This window comes from Eulemur rufifrons, chromosome 7, assembly GCF_041146395.1.
Source record: "Eulemur rufifrons isolate Redbay chromosome 7, OSU_ERuf_1, whole genome shotgun sequence".
Taxonomy (NCBI): domain Eukaryota; kingdom Metazoa; phylum Chordata; class Mammalia; order Primates; family Lemuridae; genus Eulemur; species Eulemur rufifrons.
Window position 1 is genome coordinate 84,984,884 of NC_090989.1, and position 14,837 is coordinate 84,999,720.

At 41.0% G+C, this 14,837-nt stretch overlaps 1 protein-coding gene across 1 annotated transcript in view; it reads left to right on the top strand.

Annotated features, from left to right (window-relative positions):
- The first annotated feature begins 1,107 nt into the window (after positions 1–1,107).
- TBL1XR1 (TBL1X/Y related 1) overlaps positions 1,108–14,837 on the top strand; it is a 165,667-nt gene continuing 151,937 nt past the window's right edge. Inside the window, exon 1 of the mRNA XM_069472918.1 lies at positions 1,108–1,174. The gene's annotated coding sequence lies outside the window, so the exon portion shown is untranslated. The remainder of the gene's footprint in view (positions 1,175–14,837) is intronic.

Genomic DNA, 14,837 nt, shown 5'->3' on the forward strand with positions numbered 1-14,837 from the left:
TCACAGTACATTTGGGCATAAACATTTCAATTACAGCTTTGTGTTTAGTATCAAAAACCTTTTCTTGTGTGCGTGTTTTCTCTACAGATCCTGTGCTTCGGATTACATTTTGAACACCGTTTCTTACAGATAAAGCACCTTTCCAGGTACGCTTCCGAGAAACATATGTATTTACGCACACAAAGGTGTGTACAGAGCTTTTCACAAACAAATGCCCATATGATGCCGGCGCCGCGCTCCCCGCACATGCCCACCGCGTGTGCGCCCGGCCGGCCGCGCCGCGCAGCCCGGTGTCCGCGGGGCCGGGCCGTCCCCGGACACCCGGAGCCCGCGGCCTCCCCCAGAAAGTTAACCGGCGTTTCCACGCCGGCAGCGGCGCGAGCCTCCCCGCCCCCACCGGGCCGCTGGGCCCACACCCACGCCGCCCCGCACCCGGCAGCGCGCGGTGGTGGGGGCGGGGCGGCGCGGCCTGTACTCGGGAGGCGCCTCCGAGCGCCCGCGGGGCTCGCTTTATTTTTAAAAGAATGCGCCGCACGCGCCCAGCCCCCAGCGCCGCCGCAGCGGGCCGGGAGGGAGAGGAGCGCGGCCGGCGGAGGCCCCCCCGCCGCGCCGCCGCCGCCGCCTCCTCGCGTCCGTGGCGCCCCTCCCCCGCCGGCCCCTCCCCCGCGCCCGCCTGCTTGCCCGCCCGGCGCAGGCCGCTCGGGTTTGTTTTGCTGCGCGGCCGCCGCCGCGGGCCTCGCGAGCTCATTTGTGCCTGGCTGGTCCCCATTCCTCTCTCCCCAGTGTTGAGTGTCTGAGCCGTTGGCTGCTCCGAACCGTTTGGCTCTTTCCCTTAGTAACAGCTTTTACCTTCTGCCTCAATTCCTCTCCCCGCTCGCGCCCTTCCCCCGCGCGCCGCCTCCCCCCGCCGCCGGCCGCGTGCGCCCCCGCCCCTCCCCCCGCGGCGGGAGCACCTCCGCTCGCCACCTGGGGACCCGCGCCGCGCTCCCCGCCCCCGCCCGTCCGGCGCCCATCCCCCGCGCCCTCGGCTCGCTGGGGTTATAATTGCCTCTCACCCCCCGGAGGGGTTATTTTGGGGGTGGTTGGAGGCGGTGGCGGCGGCGGCGAGGAGGGGAATTTCCTTGTGCCTCCATTCCCGGGAGGGGGGAGCGGCGTTGGAGGCCACCGTTTCCAGGTAAGCGCTGGGGGCCGGACCCCGGAGTGGGGGCGGCCGCGGGCCCAGGCGGGGGGCGCAGGCCGGAGGCTGCCGGGGGGCACCGGGCCGGGGGGGGATGGGCGCAAGTGGAACATGCATTTTTTAACTTGGCCTTTTGGGGAGCTGGGATTTGGGTGGGGGAGGGGAAGGGAGCGAGGGCACTTGGGGTGCCCCATCCCCCCCTTTTTCCTCTCTCAGGCTTCTTTGAAATGCTCACGTGCCTGCCCACCCCTTACCCTTTCCTGGTCTCGGGGGATCCTCACCCTAATTATGTTGTCCCCGAAAAGGTGCACCTTGGCCTTCTCCCCCTCTTCCACCCTTCGTGCACTTACACCCCTTTTTTGTGCGTGTGTGTATGTGTGGAGGGGAGGCTTTCAGGAAAGAATTTGCAGCAAATTGAATCAAGGAGCCATCATAAGGCCGACTCCTTTATAGCCTATTTTTAGCAGAGGAGAAGGAGCTTTTCGGTGCATGCTATTTTGTTGAACGTCAGGCAGCAATGGAAATCTCCCCTCCCCGGGCGCTTCCCCTGCCCGGCGCGGCGACCCCGGCCGGCGTGATGGGGGCTGCGGGCGGCTGTTGGGGCCGCGCGTCCGGGGCGGGGGCGCCGGCTGGGGGAGGGGTGCGCGGCCGCCGGGCCTCGCTCCGGGACGTGTTTGTTTGTAACTTGGTGCTTTCTACCGTCTTAAGGAGGTATTCGGTAGAGCCTCTTTGAAGTTGGGTTGAGAGTGTAGAATTGGCAAAGTTATAGCCAGCTTCTGGTAAGTTTTGGGTGGCAGAGAGTCACATTATTTTCTGACAGTGTAAAGGCCACGTTGTGAGAGTGGTTTCTCGGTAACTTCCTCTTTGCAACCGATTTAATTTTTTTGAAGAGAAACAGTTTTTTATTTAAGTGAAATATTAATCTTAAATGGCAGCTCAAGGAAGCCATGCATGTGTTAACGTGTTCAGTATTTTTGGAAGTTCCTAATTTGCTGAAACAGGCGTCACTTTGCAGTGGCAACCGGGATTAAATTTAGGTTGTGAAAATGGTGTATTTCATGTATAATTTGGGTTGTGGTGGCTTTTGAAAAATGCTCTCTTTGTTAGGTTATCTAACATTGTCTCAAATAATTTGGTGATTACAAATGAAAAGTGTTGGAACCTAGTTAAAAATTAGGTTTTCTTCGTGTCTGGAGTTTACTGAAAATCTTGGACTGTGCAGGCACCAGGGGTGAAGAGTTTTAGTACCTATGTGATTTATAGTTGACTTAGGGAAGTTTCCTATTGACTTTCTTGTTTTCCAAACAAGAACTTTATGCTGATCTAAACAAGCTTGTTAATAAAATACAGTGGGTGAAATGACGGTTTATTTTTAGTCTGGATTGTTAGACTGAATGGTTTCTCCTCTCCCCCTCCCCCCAACATAATTAAGTAATCATCTTCCTCCTCCTTTTTTCTTAAAGACTCATTCACTATTTTGGATAATATATAATCTTCGTGGTGTTTTCATCCACTTATCTAAAACAGCTTGTAATAAATACTCTGATTATGTATCGAAGGTATAGGGAATGAGTTTTTGGGTTTCCCAGTGTGATTCATTTTCATTTTTGTTAAATAAGACCCATGCTACCTTTGTGTATTTTAGTAATTCTGACTTCCTTGGACTGTGTGTAATCACCATTTTAATAAGTTTATAGTCTAGGGAAGTAGGGCAGCTTTGTCACCATGAAAACATCTTGTATGTTGGATTGTATCACGGGAGTTGATGGCAGTCTTCCCAAATTATCATTGAGAGTTCTAGAAATAGTTTGCATTTACCTGTGGGGGAGGGGCTGCAGAAAGAAAATAAGCCTGAGAGCCTTTAGGCATGTGATGTGTTTATACACTTTTTCCCCTTAAATTGAGGTTTTCCTGCTTGTTTGGAATATGATATTTTGTTTTCAGTTCTGCTATCCTGCACTGTGTGATGTATGTAATCACAACCATTAAATTCATAAGTACTGTTTTTTGCCATTTGAATAGTTAGAATCAGACCTTTAGGACAAAATACTAAACTGTATGGGGGATGAAAACAATATGTGAATGGAAAAAGTTTTTCTTACTGTTAAGGAACTTAAGTGACATGTTAGTGGCTTAAAAATTGTTGCCAAGCTCACTATTAGTTTATAAGACATATTTCCTCTAACATATACCGGCGTTAGTTATTAATGTGGGAGACACTGGTGGTAAATGGAATGGCTTCTTGTGGAGGTTGTGTTTTTGCATTTGTTGTTTCAAAGAAATATTAACCACTTTAATAACTTTTTTGCATATTTTCAGGAATCTTTTTCATACTTGTGTTCTCAACACCTAATTAAAGTTTTTACATGATTACCATACCAGTCTACCAAGAGGACAAGAAATAACTGTTTTCTGTGTATTGGGAGCCTTTCAAGCTACCATGCTGAAAGGGTAGAAGCATATATAAACATAAAGGTTACTGATAAAAGGAGATGTAATAAATGGACTTTTCTGAACATCAACTTGTTGATTAAAGCTATCAGTTCATATATATCAATGCAATGTAAATACAACCTTGTCAGATGAATAGTTGACAAAAGAATACCTCTTCTACAACTATAGTAGTTATTACTGCAAACAGTTTCTGACTTGACACATTTTGGTGAAGTTGGTTGAAATAACTTGTGGCTTTGATCAATTTTGGTGTTATTTATATAAAAAAGAATAGAAAAGAATGTGAATGGTAGGAAGTTGGGCTGGCAGAAACATTGGCACTGTCTGGGACTTGTATTTTTCTTGTATATGTGAATTTGACTCATTTCACAAGTAACATTTATAGTAAAAGTTGCTGAAATGCAAAAAAAGGAAAGCAGCTAACAGGAGACATTGATACTTTGTATGCAAACATTCCGGAAGTAGAGAAGGGCTAGGACCTTAGGGCTGTGTAGTAAAGAATTGGTAAGAGTACTGTTCAGTTTGCTGTTATCTCCTGGTCTGCCACCAACAGAAACTTGAAGGTAAAAAAAAAAAAAAAAAAGGCTCTGTGAGAGCTGATATTGGAGAGATTTGGCTACTTAACCCTTTGGGATTGAACTCTTAAGAGTACAACTAATTGCCCTGTTAGGATAGAGCCAGAGAAAAGGACTCTGTGCTTGGGCTATGCTCTAGGAGGTGTGAGGTACTTTGTATGTCATTTATACTTCAGGCAAATGCTATGAGGTAGATAGTGTTGGGCCCTTTTGTGAATGATGAAACAGAGGTTCAGAGAAGTCATTTTATTTGTCCAAGGCCACAAAGTGATTGTGTGCTAGGATTCAAACCTAGATCTGTCTTAGATGACTGTATCTGTGTCACATTTTCCCAGCTGATTTGTCAGTCTTGGTCTGTACATATCCTTGCAAAAACTTACGTGTTTCTGATCAAGTTTATGATTGTGTAGTTGGGCATCTCTGCTAACTGGGTCAAGTGATTGCATGGATAAATGAAATTCATAAGACTCATATCATTGTACTTAACTCTCTAGCTCTATTTAATAAGATGCAATCTTGTCAACTGCTGTATTTCCTACCTTATGATTGGCAGCAGTGAAGTAGCCTCTCCAAATACTGCCAGCAGAAATAAGGAAATGTTCTGTGCCTACAGTTAAGAAGGAAAAGCAAATGAGTGATACTCCAGCTACCCTAAGAGTATACATTCCTAAAATCTTGTGGAAGAAAAATCATTTATGTCTTTGTGTTGTAGTACAGTGGTTTGAGCATGGGTTCAAATTCAGGCTCCATGTCTTCCTAGCTGTAATGAGGGGTTGTAACACTTGCTGTGTCTTAGTTGCTTTGTATTGCGGACAGACAGCTTCATAAGAGTTGAGATTTAGTGAGTTAATATGCGTGAGATATATTAGAACAGTGGTGGACATACTGAGCATCTCTAAGTGTAAGCTGCTGCTGATAGGTTTGGTTTTTAAAGTTTGTTTCTTTGTATTACATTTTATTTGCTTGTTGTTTATTTTAGCGGGGGGGGGGGGGCGGGAGGGGGTGCATAATGTCATAGAAAGCATTTGGCTGCTCTGTTTCCTCAGTTCCAGGGCAACATTTGAAATAAACTTAATTTACTCTCAGAGTTGTGATTTAAGTCTTACATGCACTATGAAGGATTCTTCGAGTTGTAACACTAAATGGGAACAGTATCAAATTAGGTGACTGGTGTAGGCACAGTGATGAATCTTTTGCAGGCCTTTTTTGTTGTGTCACTTGGGCTTGGACTTTTTAAATCTACTTGCACCATTTGAAATACCTCCAAACTCTTTTTAAATAAAAAAGAGAACTCTTTTGAAACTGGATCCAGCAGAACTTAGGATCTGTCTTTTAGGTTAGAGCGATTACTTTGGGTAGGTTTTTGCTCTTTCACCTGTTTTCCATATTATCAGCTGCTGTCAAGATAGTCTTCTCTGGAAGTTCTGTTCCTCTGTGAGCCTTGTCTTATTTAACTTCCCATTTTTTACCACTCTTAATTCAGCAGTAATGGTCATTACTAATAGTCAAAGTTCTATGTGTTGAGACTATACAGGTACTTTGGTACTTGTGACAAGTGGCTGATATTTTGAATTTAACAGCGAGGAAACTGAGGCAAGAGTAAGAAAGAGACAAGAGCAGGGATTTAGGCCCAGTTTGTCTGACTTCTAGGCCAGTGTTCTTACCTAGTGTACTACTGTCTTCAAAGTGAATGAATGAGTGGTTTTAGGTCTGGGTTATTGCATTAAGTTTTCGTTGGTTGCCCTGAACAACCTTTCTTCATCTTCTGTAGCTACTGACAGTGTAAGTTGTTTAAAATACTGGTTTCATCATGTCAGTTGTCCTGCTAGAGTGCCCATAATGGACTGTCTTTGCCAATTGGATTGAGTTCACATGTCCCGGTCTGGCTTTTAAGGCTCCATTTTACCTATTCAGCTTAATTTCCCACTCTTCCCCAACTGGGATTCTTGCCTGCCTCTCAAGTACTGCAGTTTTGCCATACTCATTACATCTCTGCTTTTTCGCATGCTATTCCTTCCCTTTGTGCTTTTTATAGCCTCGTTTCAGTCTCACTTCTTCCATGAAGCCTTTCTTGGGCATCCTGAGTCAGGATATTTCTTGTCTGCAATTCTATTGCATTCAACAGATATCACAAACTGCATAACTATTTATTGTTTTGTAAGTATTTGTCAAGTCACTCCAGCCACGTTACGTGTCTTGAAGGGAAGGACCTTTTTCCTTCTAGTATTTGTCAGAGTTCTTAGTTTTTGTATCAAGAGCTCAAATAATACCATTTTCATGTTAAAATGGGTTATTTTTACAAGGACCCATATTAAATGAGAGTGATGACAGTTCCAGTCCACCCATTAATGGCACCTGTCCTTGATTTGGCAGAATCTCCTTTTTGGATTAGGCCTTCAAGGTTTAGGTGTACTGTAGTTATGTTTAACTGTTCATTTGAATTTTAATGCTGCCAGAGTTGACAAAGAAGAAAAAAATTGGAAGAAAAATTCTGGAATAGTAACAACAGTATTGGGGGAAAACCTACTCCAGTTAGGAATCATGTCACCCTAAGTTGACTTTAGCTGATTATCTATGTGGCAGGTCTGAAGATTTTGTACTTTTTAAATTTCTCAGACTTTTTTGCTCATTATTTTCTCAGTAGTGTATCTTTGTGTTTGTAGCTCTCACTATGTTACAGCATTCTGACCACATTGGAGTTTCATTTGCGCCGTTACTACTAATGTAATAATGTTCAATATAGGGTGTATTTACTATTATAAGGTGTGAAGGGTGTAATCTACCAGAAGAATGTCATCTTAACCATCTCCCTTCAATAGGTTTTCATGGTAAGGTTCTGCTATATTAGTTTCAACCAACCAGAGTCATTGACTCTAAAGGCAACTAATTCAGTGTTATCTTTTCAAAATTTTGAATATTTATAGTTTTAAAATGTAAGCTTTTCTGCATGATTTTCAGTTAAACAAAATGAGCTGGATATTACCCTGCTTTCTGAGAGCTTAGATTTGTAACTTAGAATTTGTTAACAATCAAACTGTAAGGGTCAGGCTGAAAGGTCAATAATTTAATTTCAGTAAACATAGAAAGTGCCCAGATTAAAGAAAAGGAAAAAGTTTATGTGAAATGAATAGGTTTGAGGAATGAGCGAAGGATAAATGTTTAAAGTGATCGGGTAAATGGTGGAGTTTACCACCTCTTTTCCCCTTTATTAAAGGTTTCTTTCAAGAGGTAGAATTTAAAAAACAGAAGAGAACTTGAGGAGTAAGGGTTGAAGGTGGTCGGTCATTCCAGAATCTTAGTAGAATAACTCTTCTTTATAGGAAATTATACTGGACTCTCAGACTTTTTTTTTTTTAAAGGAAAAAGTTTAAAAATTTTAATTACCTTAAAACAGTATAGATTTTTTATTTTTTAGGAGTGGCATCAATCAGTGCTTTTCCTTTTCGTACCTTCTCTCTTTTCATTGTGTTCTTTTCAGCACACTGGAGGGCAGGGTATTGTAAAGAGGCAATCAGTGACTCGGTTTTTAAGTGGATGTTTGTGTTTTTGTTCTTGCTATGTGTCTATTTAATACTTGAATGGTGGGTAGTGTTTTAAAGTGGATCCAATATTAAGCAAACAAGTTTTTTAAAATCATTTTTTGCAAAACTGTGGTTGCATGGTTAAATCATTTAGCTTCTATAAATGTATATTAAGATGATCAGATGAAATATTATCTAAAGTTTGCTTATTTGTACAATACTTGAATGAGTATGCTCAGTACTTCAATTACTGTATTAAAATTCTAAGATTTGGTCATTTAATTTTATGATTTTTGAGGGGGATCTATGTGGAAAATTTTCTTACAGTATTTAAGGGCTAAAATTCTACAGCCTTATATAGAATAATAGTCTGGGATGTACTTGACGTTAACACAAGCAAATGCCTTGCGAGACATGTTACAGTTATAGCATATTTTTGGTGATTACCATCACCTGTGAATAGAACCAGCTACGGGTTAGGTAGAGGTGTTTTATACTTTCCCTTTAATTTGAGCAGGCTAATTGGATAAAGTGTATACTAATCTTGTTCCGTTTCTATTTAGTGGCTATCATATATCATTAACTCACAGTGTAAGGCAATTGGATCATCTACTTTGGGTTTCTGAAATAAGGTAATGGGAATAGATAATGAATTTCCTTAATATCTTTTCTTTTTCTGTGTAATTATCCTTTTATGGAATGAGACTCATCATAAATGTGCAGATTTTAAGATACTATTTATAGCTGTAGCAATGTTCTTTTGCACTTTTTTATATAAAAAATGCAATATGATATATGCTTAAAATTTTTCCTCTAGTAAAATGGTGGGTTTTCTTTAAATCACCTTTCTCTATCATTTTTAGTAACTGATGTACATTTGTAGTATCATAGTCTGGGGTTATGTTTGCTGTTATTGTATCAGCAAAATAGGGTTTTCCCATTCTTGTGGGGGGGGAACAAAACAAAAACACAGACCTTCATGGGGATACGTGTTTGACCTTGGACTTCCTTATGTCCTGCCAGCAGAGGTCACCAGTTTTGACACCTGGTGAGATTTTTGTGTGAATTGTTCCTTTATAGTTTTAGATTTGTTGTTTATTACTTTCTTGTTAATATTTAAAGAATTTTCTCAAAGATATGTTTAAAGGGAAAAAAGGGTCAGAAAATTCTGTATAGTCTGCTGTTGCTTTAACTTAAAAAGGGAGAGAAGAATGGAAAGAAGGACACACTACAATGTGTATATACTTGTGTATGCTTAGAGTGACTCTAGAAAAATATGGAAGAAACCTTTTACAGTGGTATCATGAGTAGGGTTGGGATGGGCAAATTATTAATATATGGTCAGGTGTGTGAGAGACTTATTTTCATGTATAACTTTTTGAGTTGTTTGAATATGTTTGTATTACCATTTTTTAAAAAGTAGTAATTAAGGCATTGAGTTAAGAATTTTTAATCTTTCTATTTCTTTTTTTTTTTTTTTTGAAACGGAGTCTCACTTTGTTGCCTGGGCTAGAGTGCCATGAGCTCACAGCAACCTCAAACTCCTGGGCTCAAGCAATCCTTCTGCCTCAGCCTCCCGAGTAGCTGGGACTACAGGCAATGCACCACCATGCCCGGCTGATTTTTTTCTATATATTTTTAGTTGTCCACCTAATTTCTTTCTATTTTTAGTAGAGATAGGGTCTTGCTCTTGCTCAGGCTGGTCTCGACCTCCTGAACTCAAGTGATCCGCCCACCTCAGCCTCCCAGAGTGCTAGGATTGCAGGCGTGAGCCACCGCGCCCGGCCTCTTTCTATTTCTTTTAATTTGGATAGTCAAAAGAGAGAAAACGACGTTAATCTCTCCCATGCTTTTCAGTGATTTCTTAAAGAGTTGGAACTGTATATTTCTATAAATCCCTATTTTTATTTCCAGTATTTATTTTCAGAATTAGAGCAGTTGTATGATTAAAAAGGGTTGGTTCTATTTCATGACTGGGTCATCAGTGGTGAACTGGTGATTTTTGAATCCTGCTCAACCCGGATAATTAGAAGTTTAGTGCAAACTTTAAGAGGAGGTTTTGGTTATCCAGAAGTATATAACTGTTATCTTATTTCAAAGGTATTGCTTTGCCAAGAGTTTGGATGTCAGGTGAAAACTGGGATTCTCTTAGTATAGTATAGTAGTTGATTTTAATAATTATGATAGTCTTTGGTACACTGGTATTTGTAGAACTATGGATTCTGATATTGCACCAATCCTTTTGTGACTTATGAACCTTTATGTATGCATTATTGACTCCAAGGAGACAGATATATTAGATTTTGATTCTATTTTTGGTTGTAATGGGTGTCACTTGTAATTTTTCATTGGCTGGTTTGCCAGTAAAGGGGCTTGCCTTCTAGTTTTGCTCATTTTCAAAATCATCTAGAGCAACCTCAAGGAAAGGTAGCACCTATTTCTGTGCATTTAATTCTGCTGTACTGGGACTTTACCCTAGCGTTCCCTCAGGGCAGTGGCTCTCACAGCAGGTAACAGGAGACTAGGTAGGTAGGGTCTGTGTCTCATCTTTGGCAGTCAGCTCTTACTCTAGGATGTTGTGTTGGTGAAGAGCTGGAGCTGGGCATACCTGGTTTGAATCCTGTTACTTCTACCTAGTTATATGACTTTGGGAAATTCATAATCGTCCCAGTTAGTTTCCACATCTGAAAAATAGGAATAAAGGATAATTAGTACTTTCTCCATAGAGCAATTGTGAGGATCGAAATGGGAGTGCATATGTAAAGCAATTAGCATAGGGCCTGGCACATAGGAAGTACCCAATAAATGCAGGCTACTATTGGTAGCCTTTGTTAGCTGCAGCAGCAACAGCTGTAGAGAGAGGCAGAAAAGTGACACCCATCCTGACAGCTTATTCTGTAAATCTGTCATGGCTTACTGTGGCAACTGCAGAGATGGGATGGTTAGAATTTCCAATTCAGAAGGCTAGGCCTACATTTGGTGAATGAGGTTTTGTTGCTCACTCTAGAATGAGTGTGTACTGTGGAGCTTTGTTGTGTGTCTGATGTATGTGTGTTTTTGCAGTAATATTTCATGTTGAATTTGGTCACGTTTTGATAAGATGTTTCAAGGAAAAAATGGTTACTACCGTTCTTAGAAAAGAAAGTCTTTTTGGTTTCTGGGATGGAATTGCTACTCCTTTTCCCCAGTCTCTAGGAGGTGAAACACTGCTCTGGTTGTCAGTGGCTACTGCTTGTATCAGTCATTTTATTTTATTTTATTTTTATAGAGATGGGGTCTTGCTATATTATCCAGGCTGATCTTGTACTCCTGGCCTCAAGCAATCCTTCCACCTCAGTCTCCCAAAATGCTGGGATTACAAGTGTGAGCCACTGTGCCTGGCTGGATCAGTCAATTTAAATATCACATGTTACATTTTATGGAAACTTTGACATGAACTCTCACTAAAAATATATATGACACAGCATAGGATATGTATACATATAGAAATAACTGAAATAAAACTTTTCAGGAACTACTAATAGTTCCTGATACACACTGATTTTCTATATTCTTCTTTTTCATTTAAAAACTGCTTTTATAAACCTATAAATTGATTTTATTATTTAAAAATAATTTTATTATTCAATGAATTTAGTAAATACTAGTTTAAAGGAGTGTAGAATTATAATTTTCTACCTTTATGGATTTAGAGTCTGTACTCAGAATGAAACAAATTGACACTCTGAATGATTGAGTATCGATAAGTCACATTTATTCATGCTAATGTTTTTAGGTGGTATGCTGAGGCTATATGAGGATTCTGAAGTTCTGGATGTCCTAATTTTGTAGGGTATACATAAGAAGTAAGGTACAAATGATAAGGAATTTTGATTGCTATAAAATGTAACTATGATTTTTTTTGGAGAGGAGATCTCCAAATAGCTCTGGATTAAAAACCCTGAATGTGGATAGAGGATAGTAATTATTAACAAAGTAATGACTGTTACATTAAGTTTCTTACATCGTAATAGAGAAGAAATTTGAATAATTATTTTACACTATTTTAGATAAAAGTTAACTTGTCTACATGAAGTTACACTATTTGGTTGAAGATGAACCCTCTTTCTATGATAATTGTAAATTAACATCCTAGCCTGTAACCACTAGTCATCTGTTTCTAGCACAGACTTCTCCTTGGTTGAGAAGTACTTTGTTGACTCTTATTTCACGAGGTAGGTCCTTTCTTAAAGACAGTTGTCTCTCCCATATTTATCCTCAGCACCTGGTGCAGTGCCCGGCACACTGTAGATTTTCTGTTCATGTTGAGTTGAATCCCATGAGGCTCTCTGACTGAGGTGTAGGTTTCCTAGTACAATAGAACCTTGCCTCTCTGAGGATGATTCACGTATGTACACAAAACTAGAAAAGAGATTCATCCAGTTTCACAAATTTATTGCCTCTTGGACTCATTGTGTTTCTACTGTAAGAATCCTGAGGGACTGCTTGATAACCTAGTACTCTGTGGTTTTTGGCATCTCCAGAATCTTTATTGGCTTGGGAGCAGTATGGCCTTGCAAGGAGAAGCAAGAGATATGCCCAAAACCTGGGTAAAAGAGACAAAGACCTTGACTTGACATGAGCAGATAAACCCGAATTGTGTGTACTTGTCAATTTGTTCCTGATACTCATGTACTCTTTGTGGTCTGTTCCTTCCTGTTTCTCTCCACCTCCCCCGACCCTGCCCTCAATTTGAACCCTTATTTTACCTGATTACTGGTATGCCATTCTTACCTGGCTTTTATTCCTGGCTGTTGGTCTTGGCATATGGGGTCACTCCGCACATCTACTTATGCCCTCCTCTTTGTGGCTTTCCCCCAGAGCTCAAAGGGTGTGTAGGCTATACGCCTTTGTCTCTTTAGACCAGCCATTACTGCACAAGTGATTCTTTGGCCCACATTGTCTCTTAATTCTGAACTCCTCTCCTGATGTACTGCTACCCCTAATCTAGCATGGGAACATGTTGTACTTTCTTCCTGTGTTTCTACTGTTGAGTGTAGGCTGGCAGTGGCAGTAGATTTTCATTTAATGGTGATGAGTTGTGACAAGACAGTTGGAAGATAGAGGAGGTTTAGAGTTGGAAGAAATAGGGGTAGGTGATGGTAACATGGAGTAGTCAGGTGAGCCAGGGCAACATCCTGCATCCTAGCTATCGATGAAAATATCCGGGATGATCATGGATACTTGGAGTAGAGGTTGAGGATAAGAGGTCTTGGTAGATTTGCTTCTAGTATCATTTGAAGCTTTCCAAAGTGAAAGATGACCCTTTTGTCAGAAGGGAGGTAGTTGACAGAATTTGCTGTCAGGGAAGATGGGATTTTCAATTTTAAAACTTTGAACTAAAACAAATGCCACAATATTTCAGGGATATTCTAAAAAATACTTAAAAGTTTTAAAAATTCATTAGCAGATTTTTAAAAAATGGCAAGGATAGTAATATTTAAAAGATTAATATTTGCACTTTACTTTGAATGTTACTTAAACAGACAAGGTACTATTAAATGGGGGAATGAATTAAGGTACTGGGGGTTTTCCCTTTTTTACCCTTTGTTTATTGCCTGCGGGGGAGTGCTTTTGTTCAAGCAGACACCTAATCTTTTTTATCTCTGGGCTCTCTGCTTTTTATATTAATATGTGGATATGTTTTCTAATTTGTTGCTTCTCTATTTGGTTTGTTCCTTTTTTTGGGTCACATATGCTGGTGAATCTGGTTGCCTTATTTTGTCTAGTTGCCTTTCTTGTATTTTCTTCCAGATGACTCCTGTGTTTTGCTAGTAGGTACATTGTTTGGTTATTGATTTGGTCCGACAAATCAACATAGAAATAAATGACTTCCTACAAGTGAGAACAGGTAATGACAGGAAAATTAGCTTTTTTTATTTTTTTGAAACTGTGAGTAGGAATGATCTTTTGATAAACATTATGATTAATGGACACAGTATAATTTGAAGGTCATGATTTGAAGCCCTCTGAAGAGTAGTTGACAGTGTGGATAGTGGGGGGAAAAAAGTTTCAGGGAATAAATTCTGCATCTTTTGCTTCGCTCTCTGGGTTTGGGTACATTTCACTTGCCTTTCTTGAACTTCAGTTCTTTTATTTGCAAAATGTCAAATACTTAGCTCATAAGGATCTAATTAGAATGTACATATTTTAAATTTTATTTATTTTTGGGACAATCTGCTCTGTCACCCAGGCTGGAGTGCAGTGGTATCATCATAGCTCACTGCAACCACAAACTCCTGGGCTCATACCGGCCTCCTGCCTCAGCCTTCCGAGTAGCTGGGACTATAGGCATGCACCACCACGCCCAGCTAATTTTTCTATTTTTTTATAGAGACGTGTGTGTGTGTGTGTGTGTGTGTGTCTGTCTGTCTGTCTCACTTTTGTTTACTTAGGCTGGTCTTGAACTCCTGGCCTCTAGCGAGCCTCCTACTTTGGCCTCCCAGAGTGCCAGGATTACAGGTGTGAGCCATTGTGCCCAGCCTAGGATCTGATTTCGAATAAAAAAGGTAGCATAAGTTAAAAAGAATACTTGTGCTCCATTGTGTGTTCATATACTGAATGGGCTCTTGTGTGATTGGTAAATAGGGGAATTATGTCAGTATGATAAGGAAATTGGTCTGGTTCATACATCATTTTCCTCAGCATATTCACATTTTACACCACGTAACAACAGCTGAGCTCAAAGTACACTAAGAGCTGAATGCAACAAGCCACAGTAATCACTCTTGAGTTTTTCCTTTTGGCCTAGTTTGGCTATGTTTTCAGACTTGGAAGTTCTTGGAAGGGCTCGTGTGGTCCTCTCTCATGTGATCTCTGTGCATTTTGCCTATGTGTTACTCAGCTGCCTCAAGTGTTCCTTACATCCTCTTACTGTGCTGCTTTTCCCCAGAGTTGTATGTATGTGTCTTTATTTATTTATTTTTTGTAGACAGGGTCTTACTCTGTCACCGAGGCTGGAGGGCAGTGGCGTCATCATAGAACTCCTGGGTTTAGGGTATCTTCCTGCTTGCCTCAGTTCTAGCAGGGGAACCCGTGGCCTTCTATTTCCTTAAATACAGCCTTTCGACT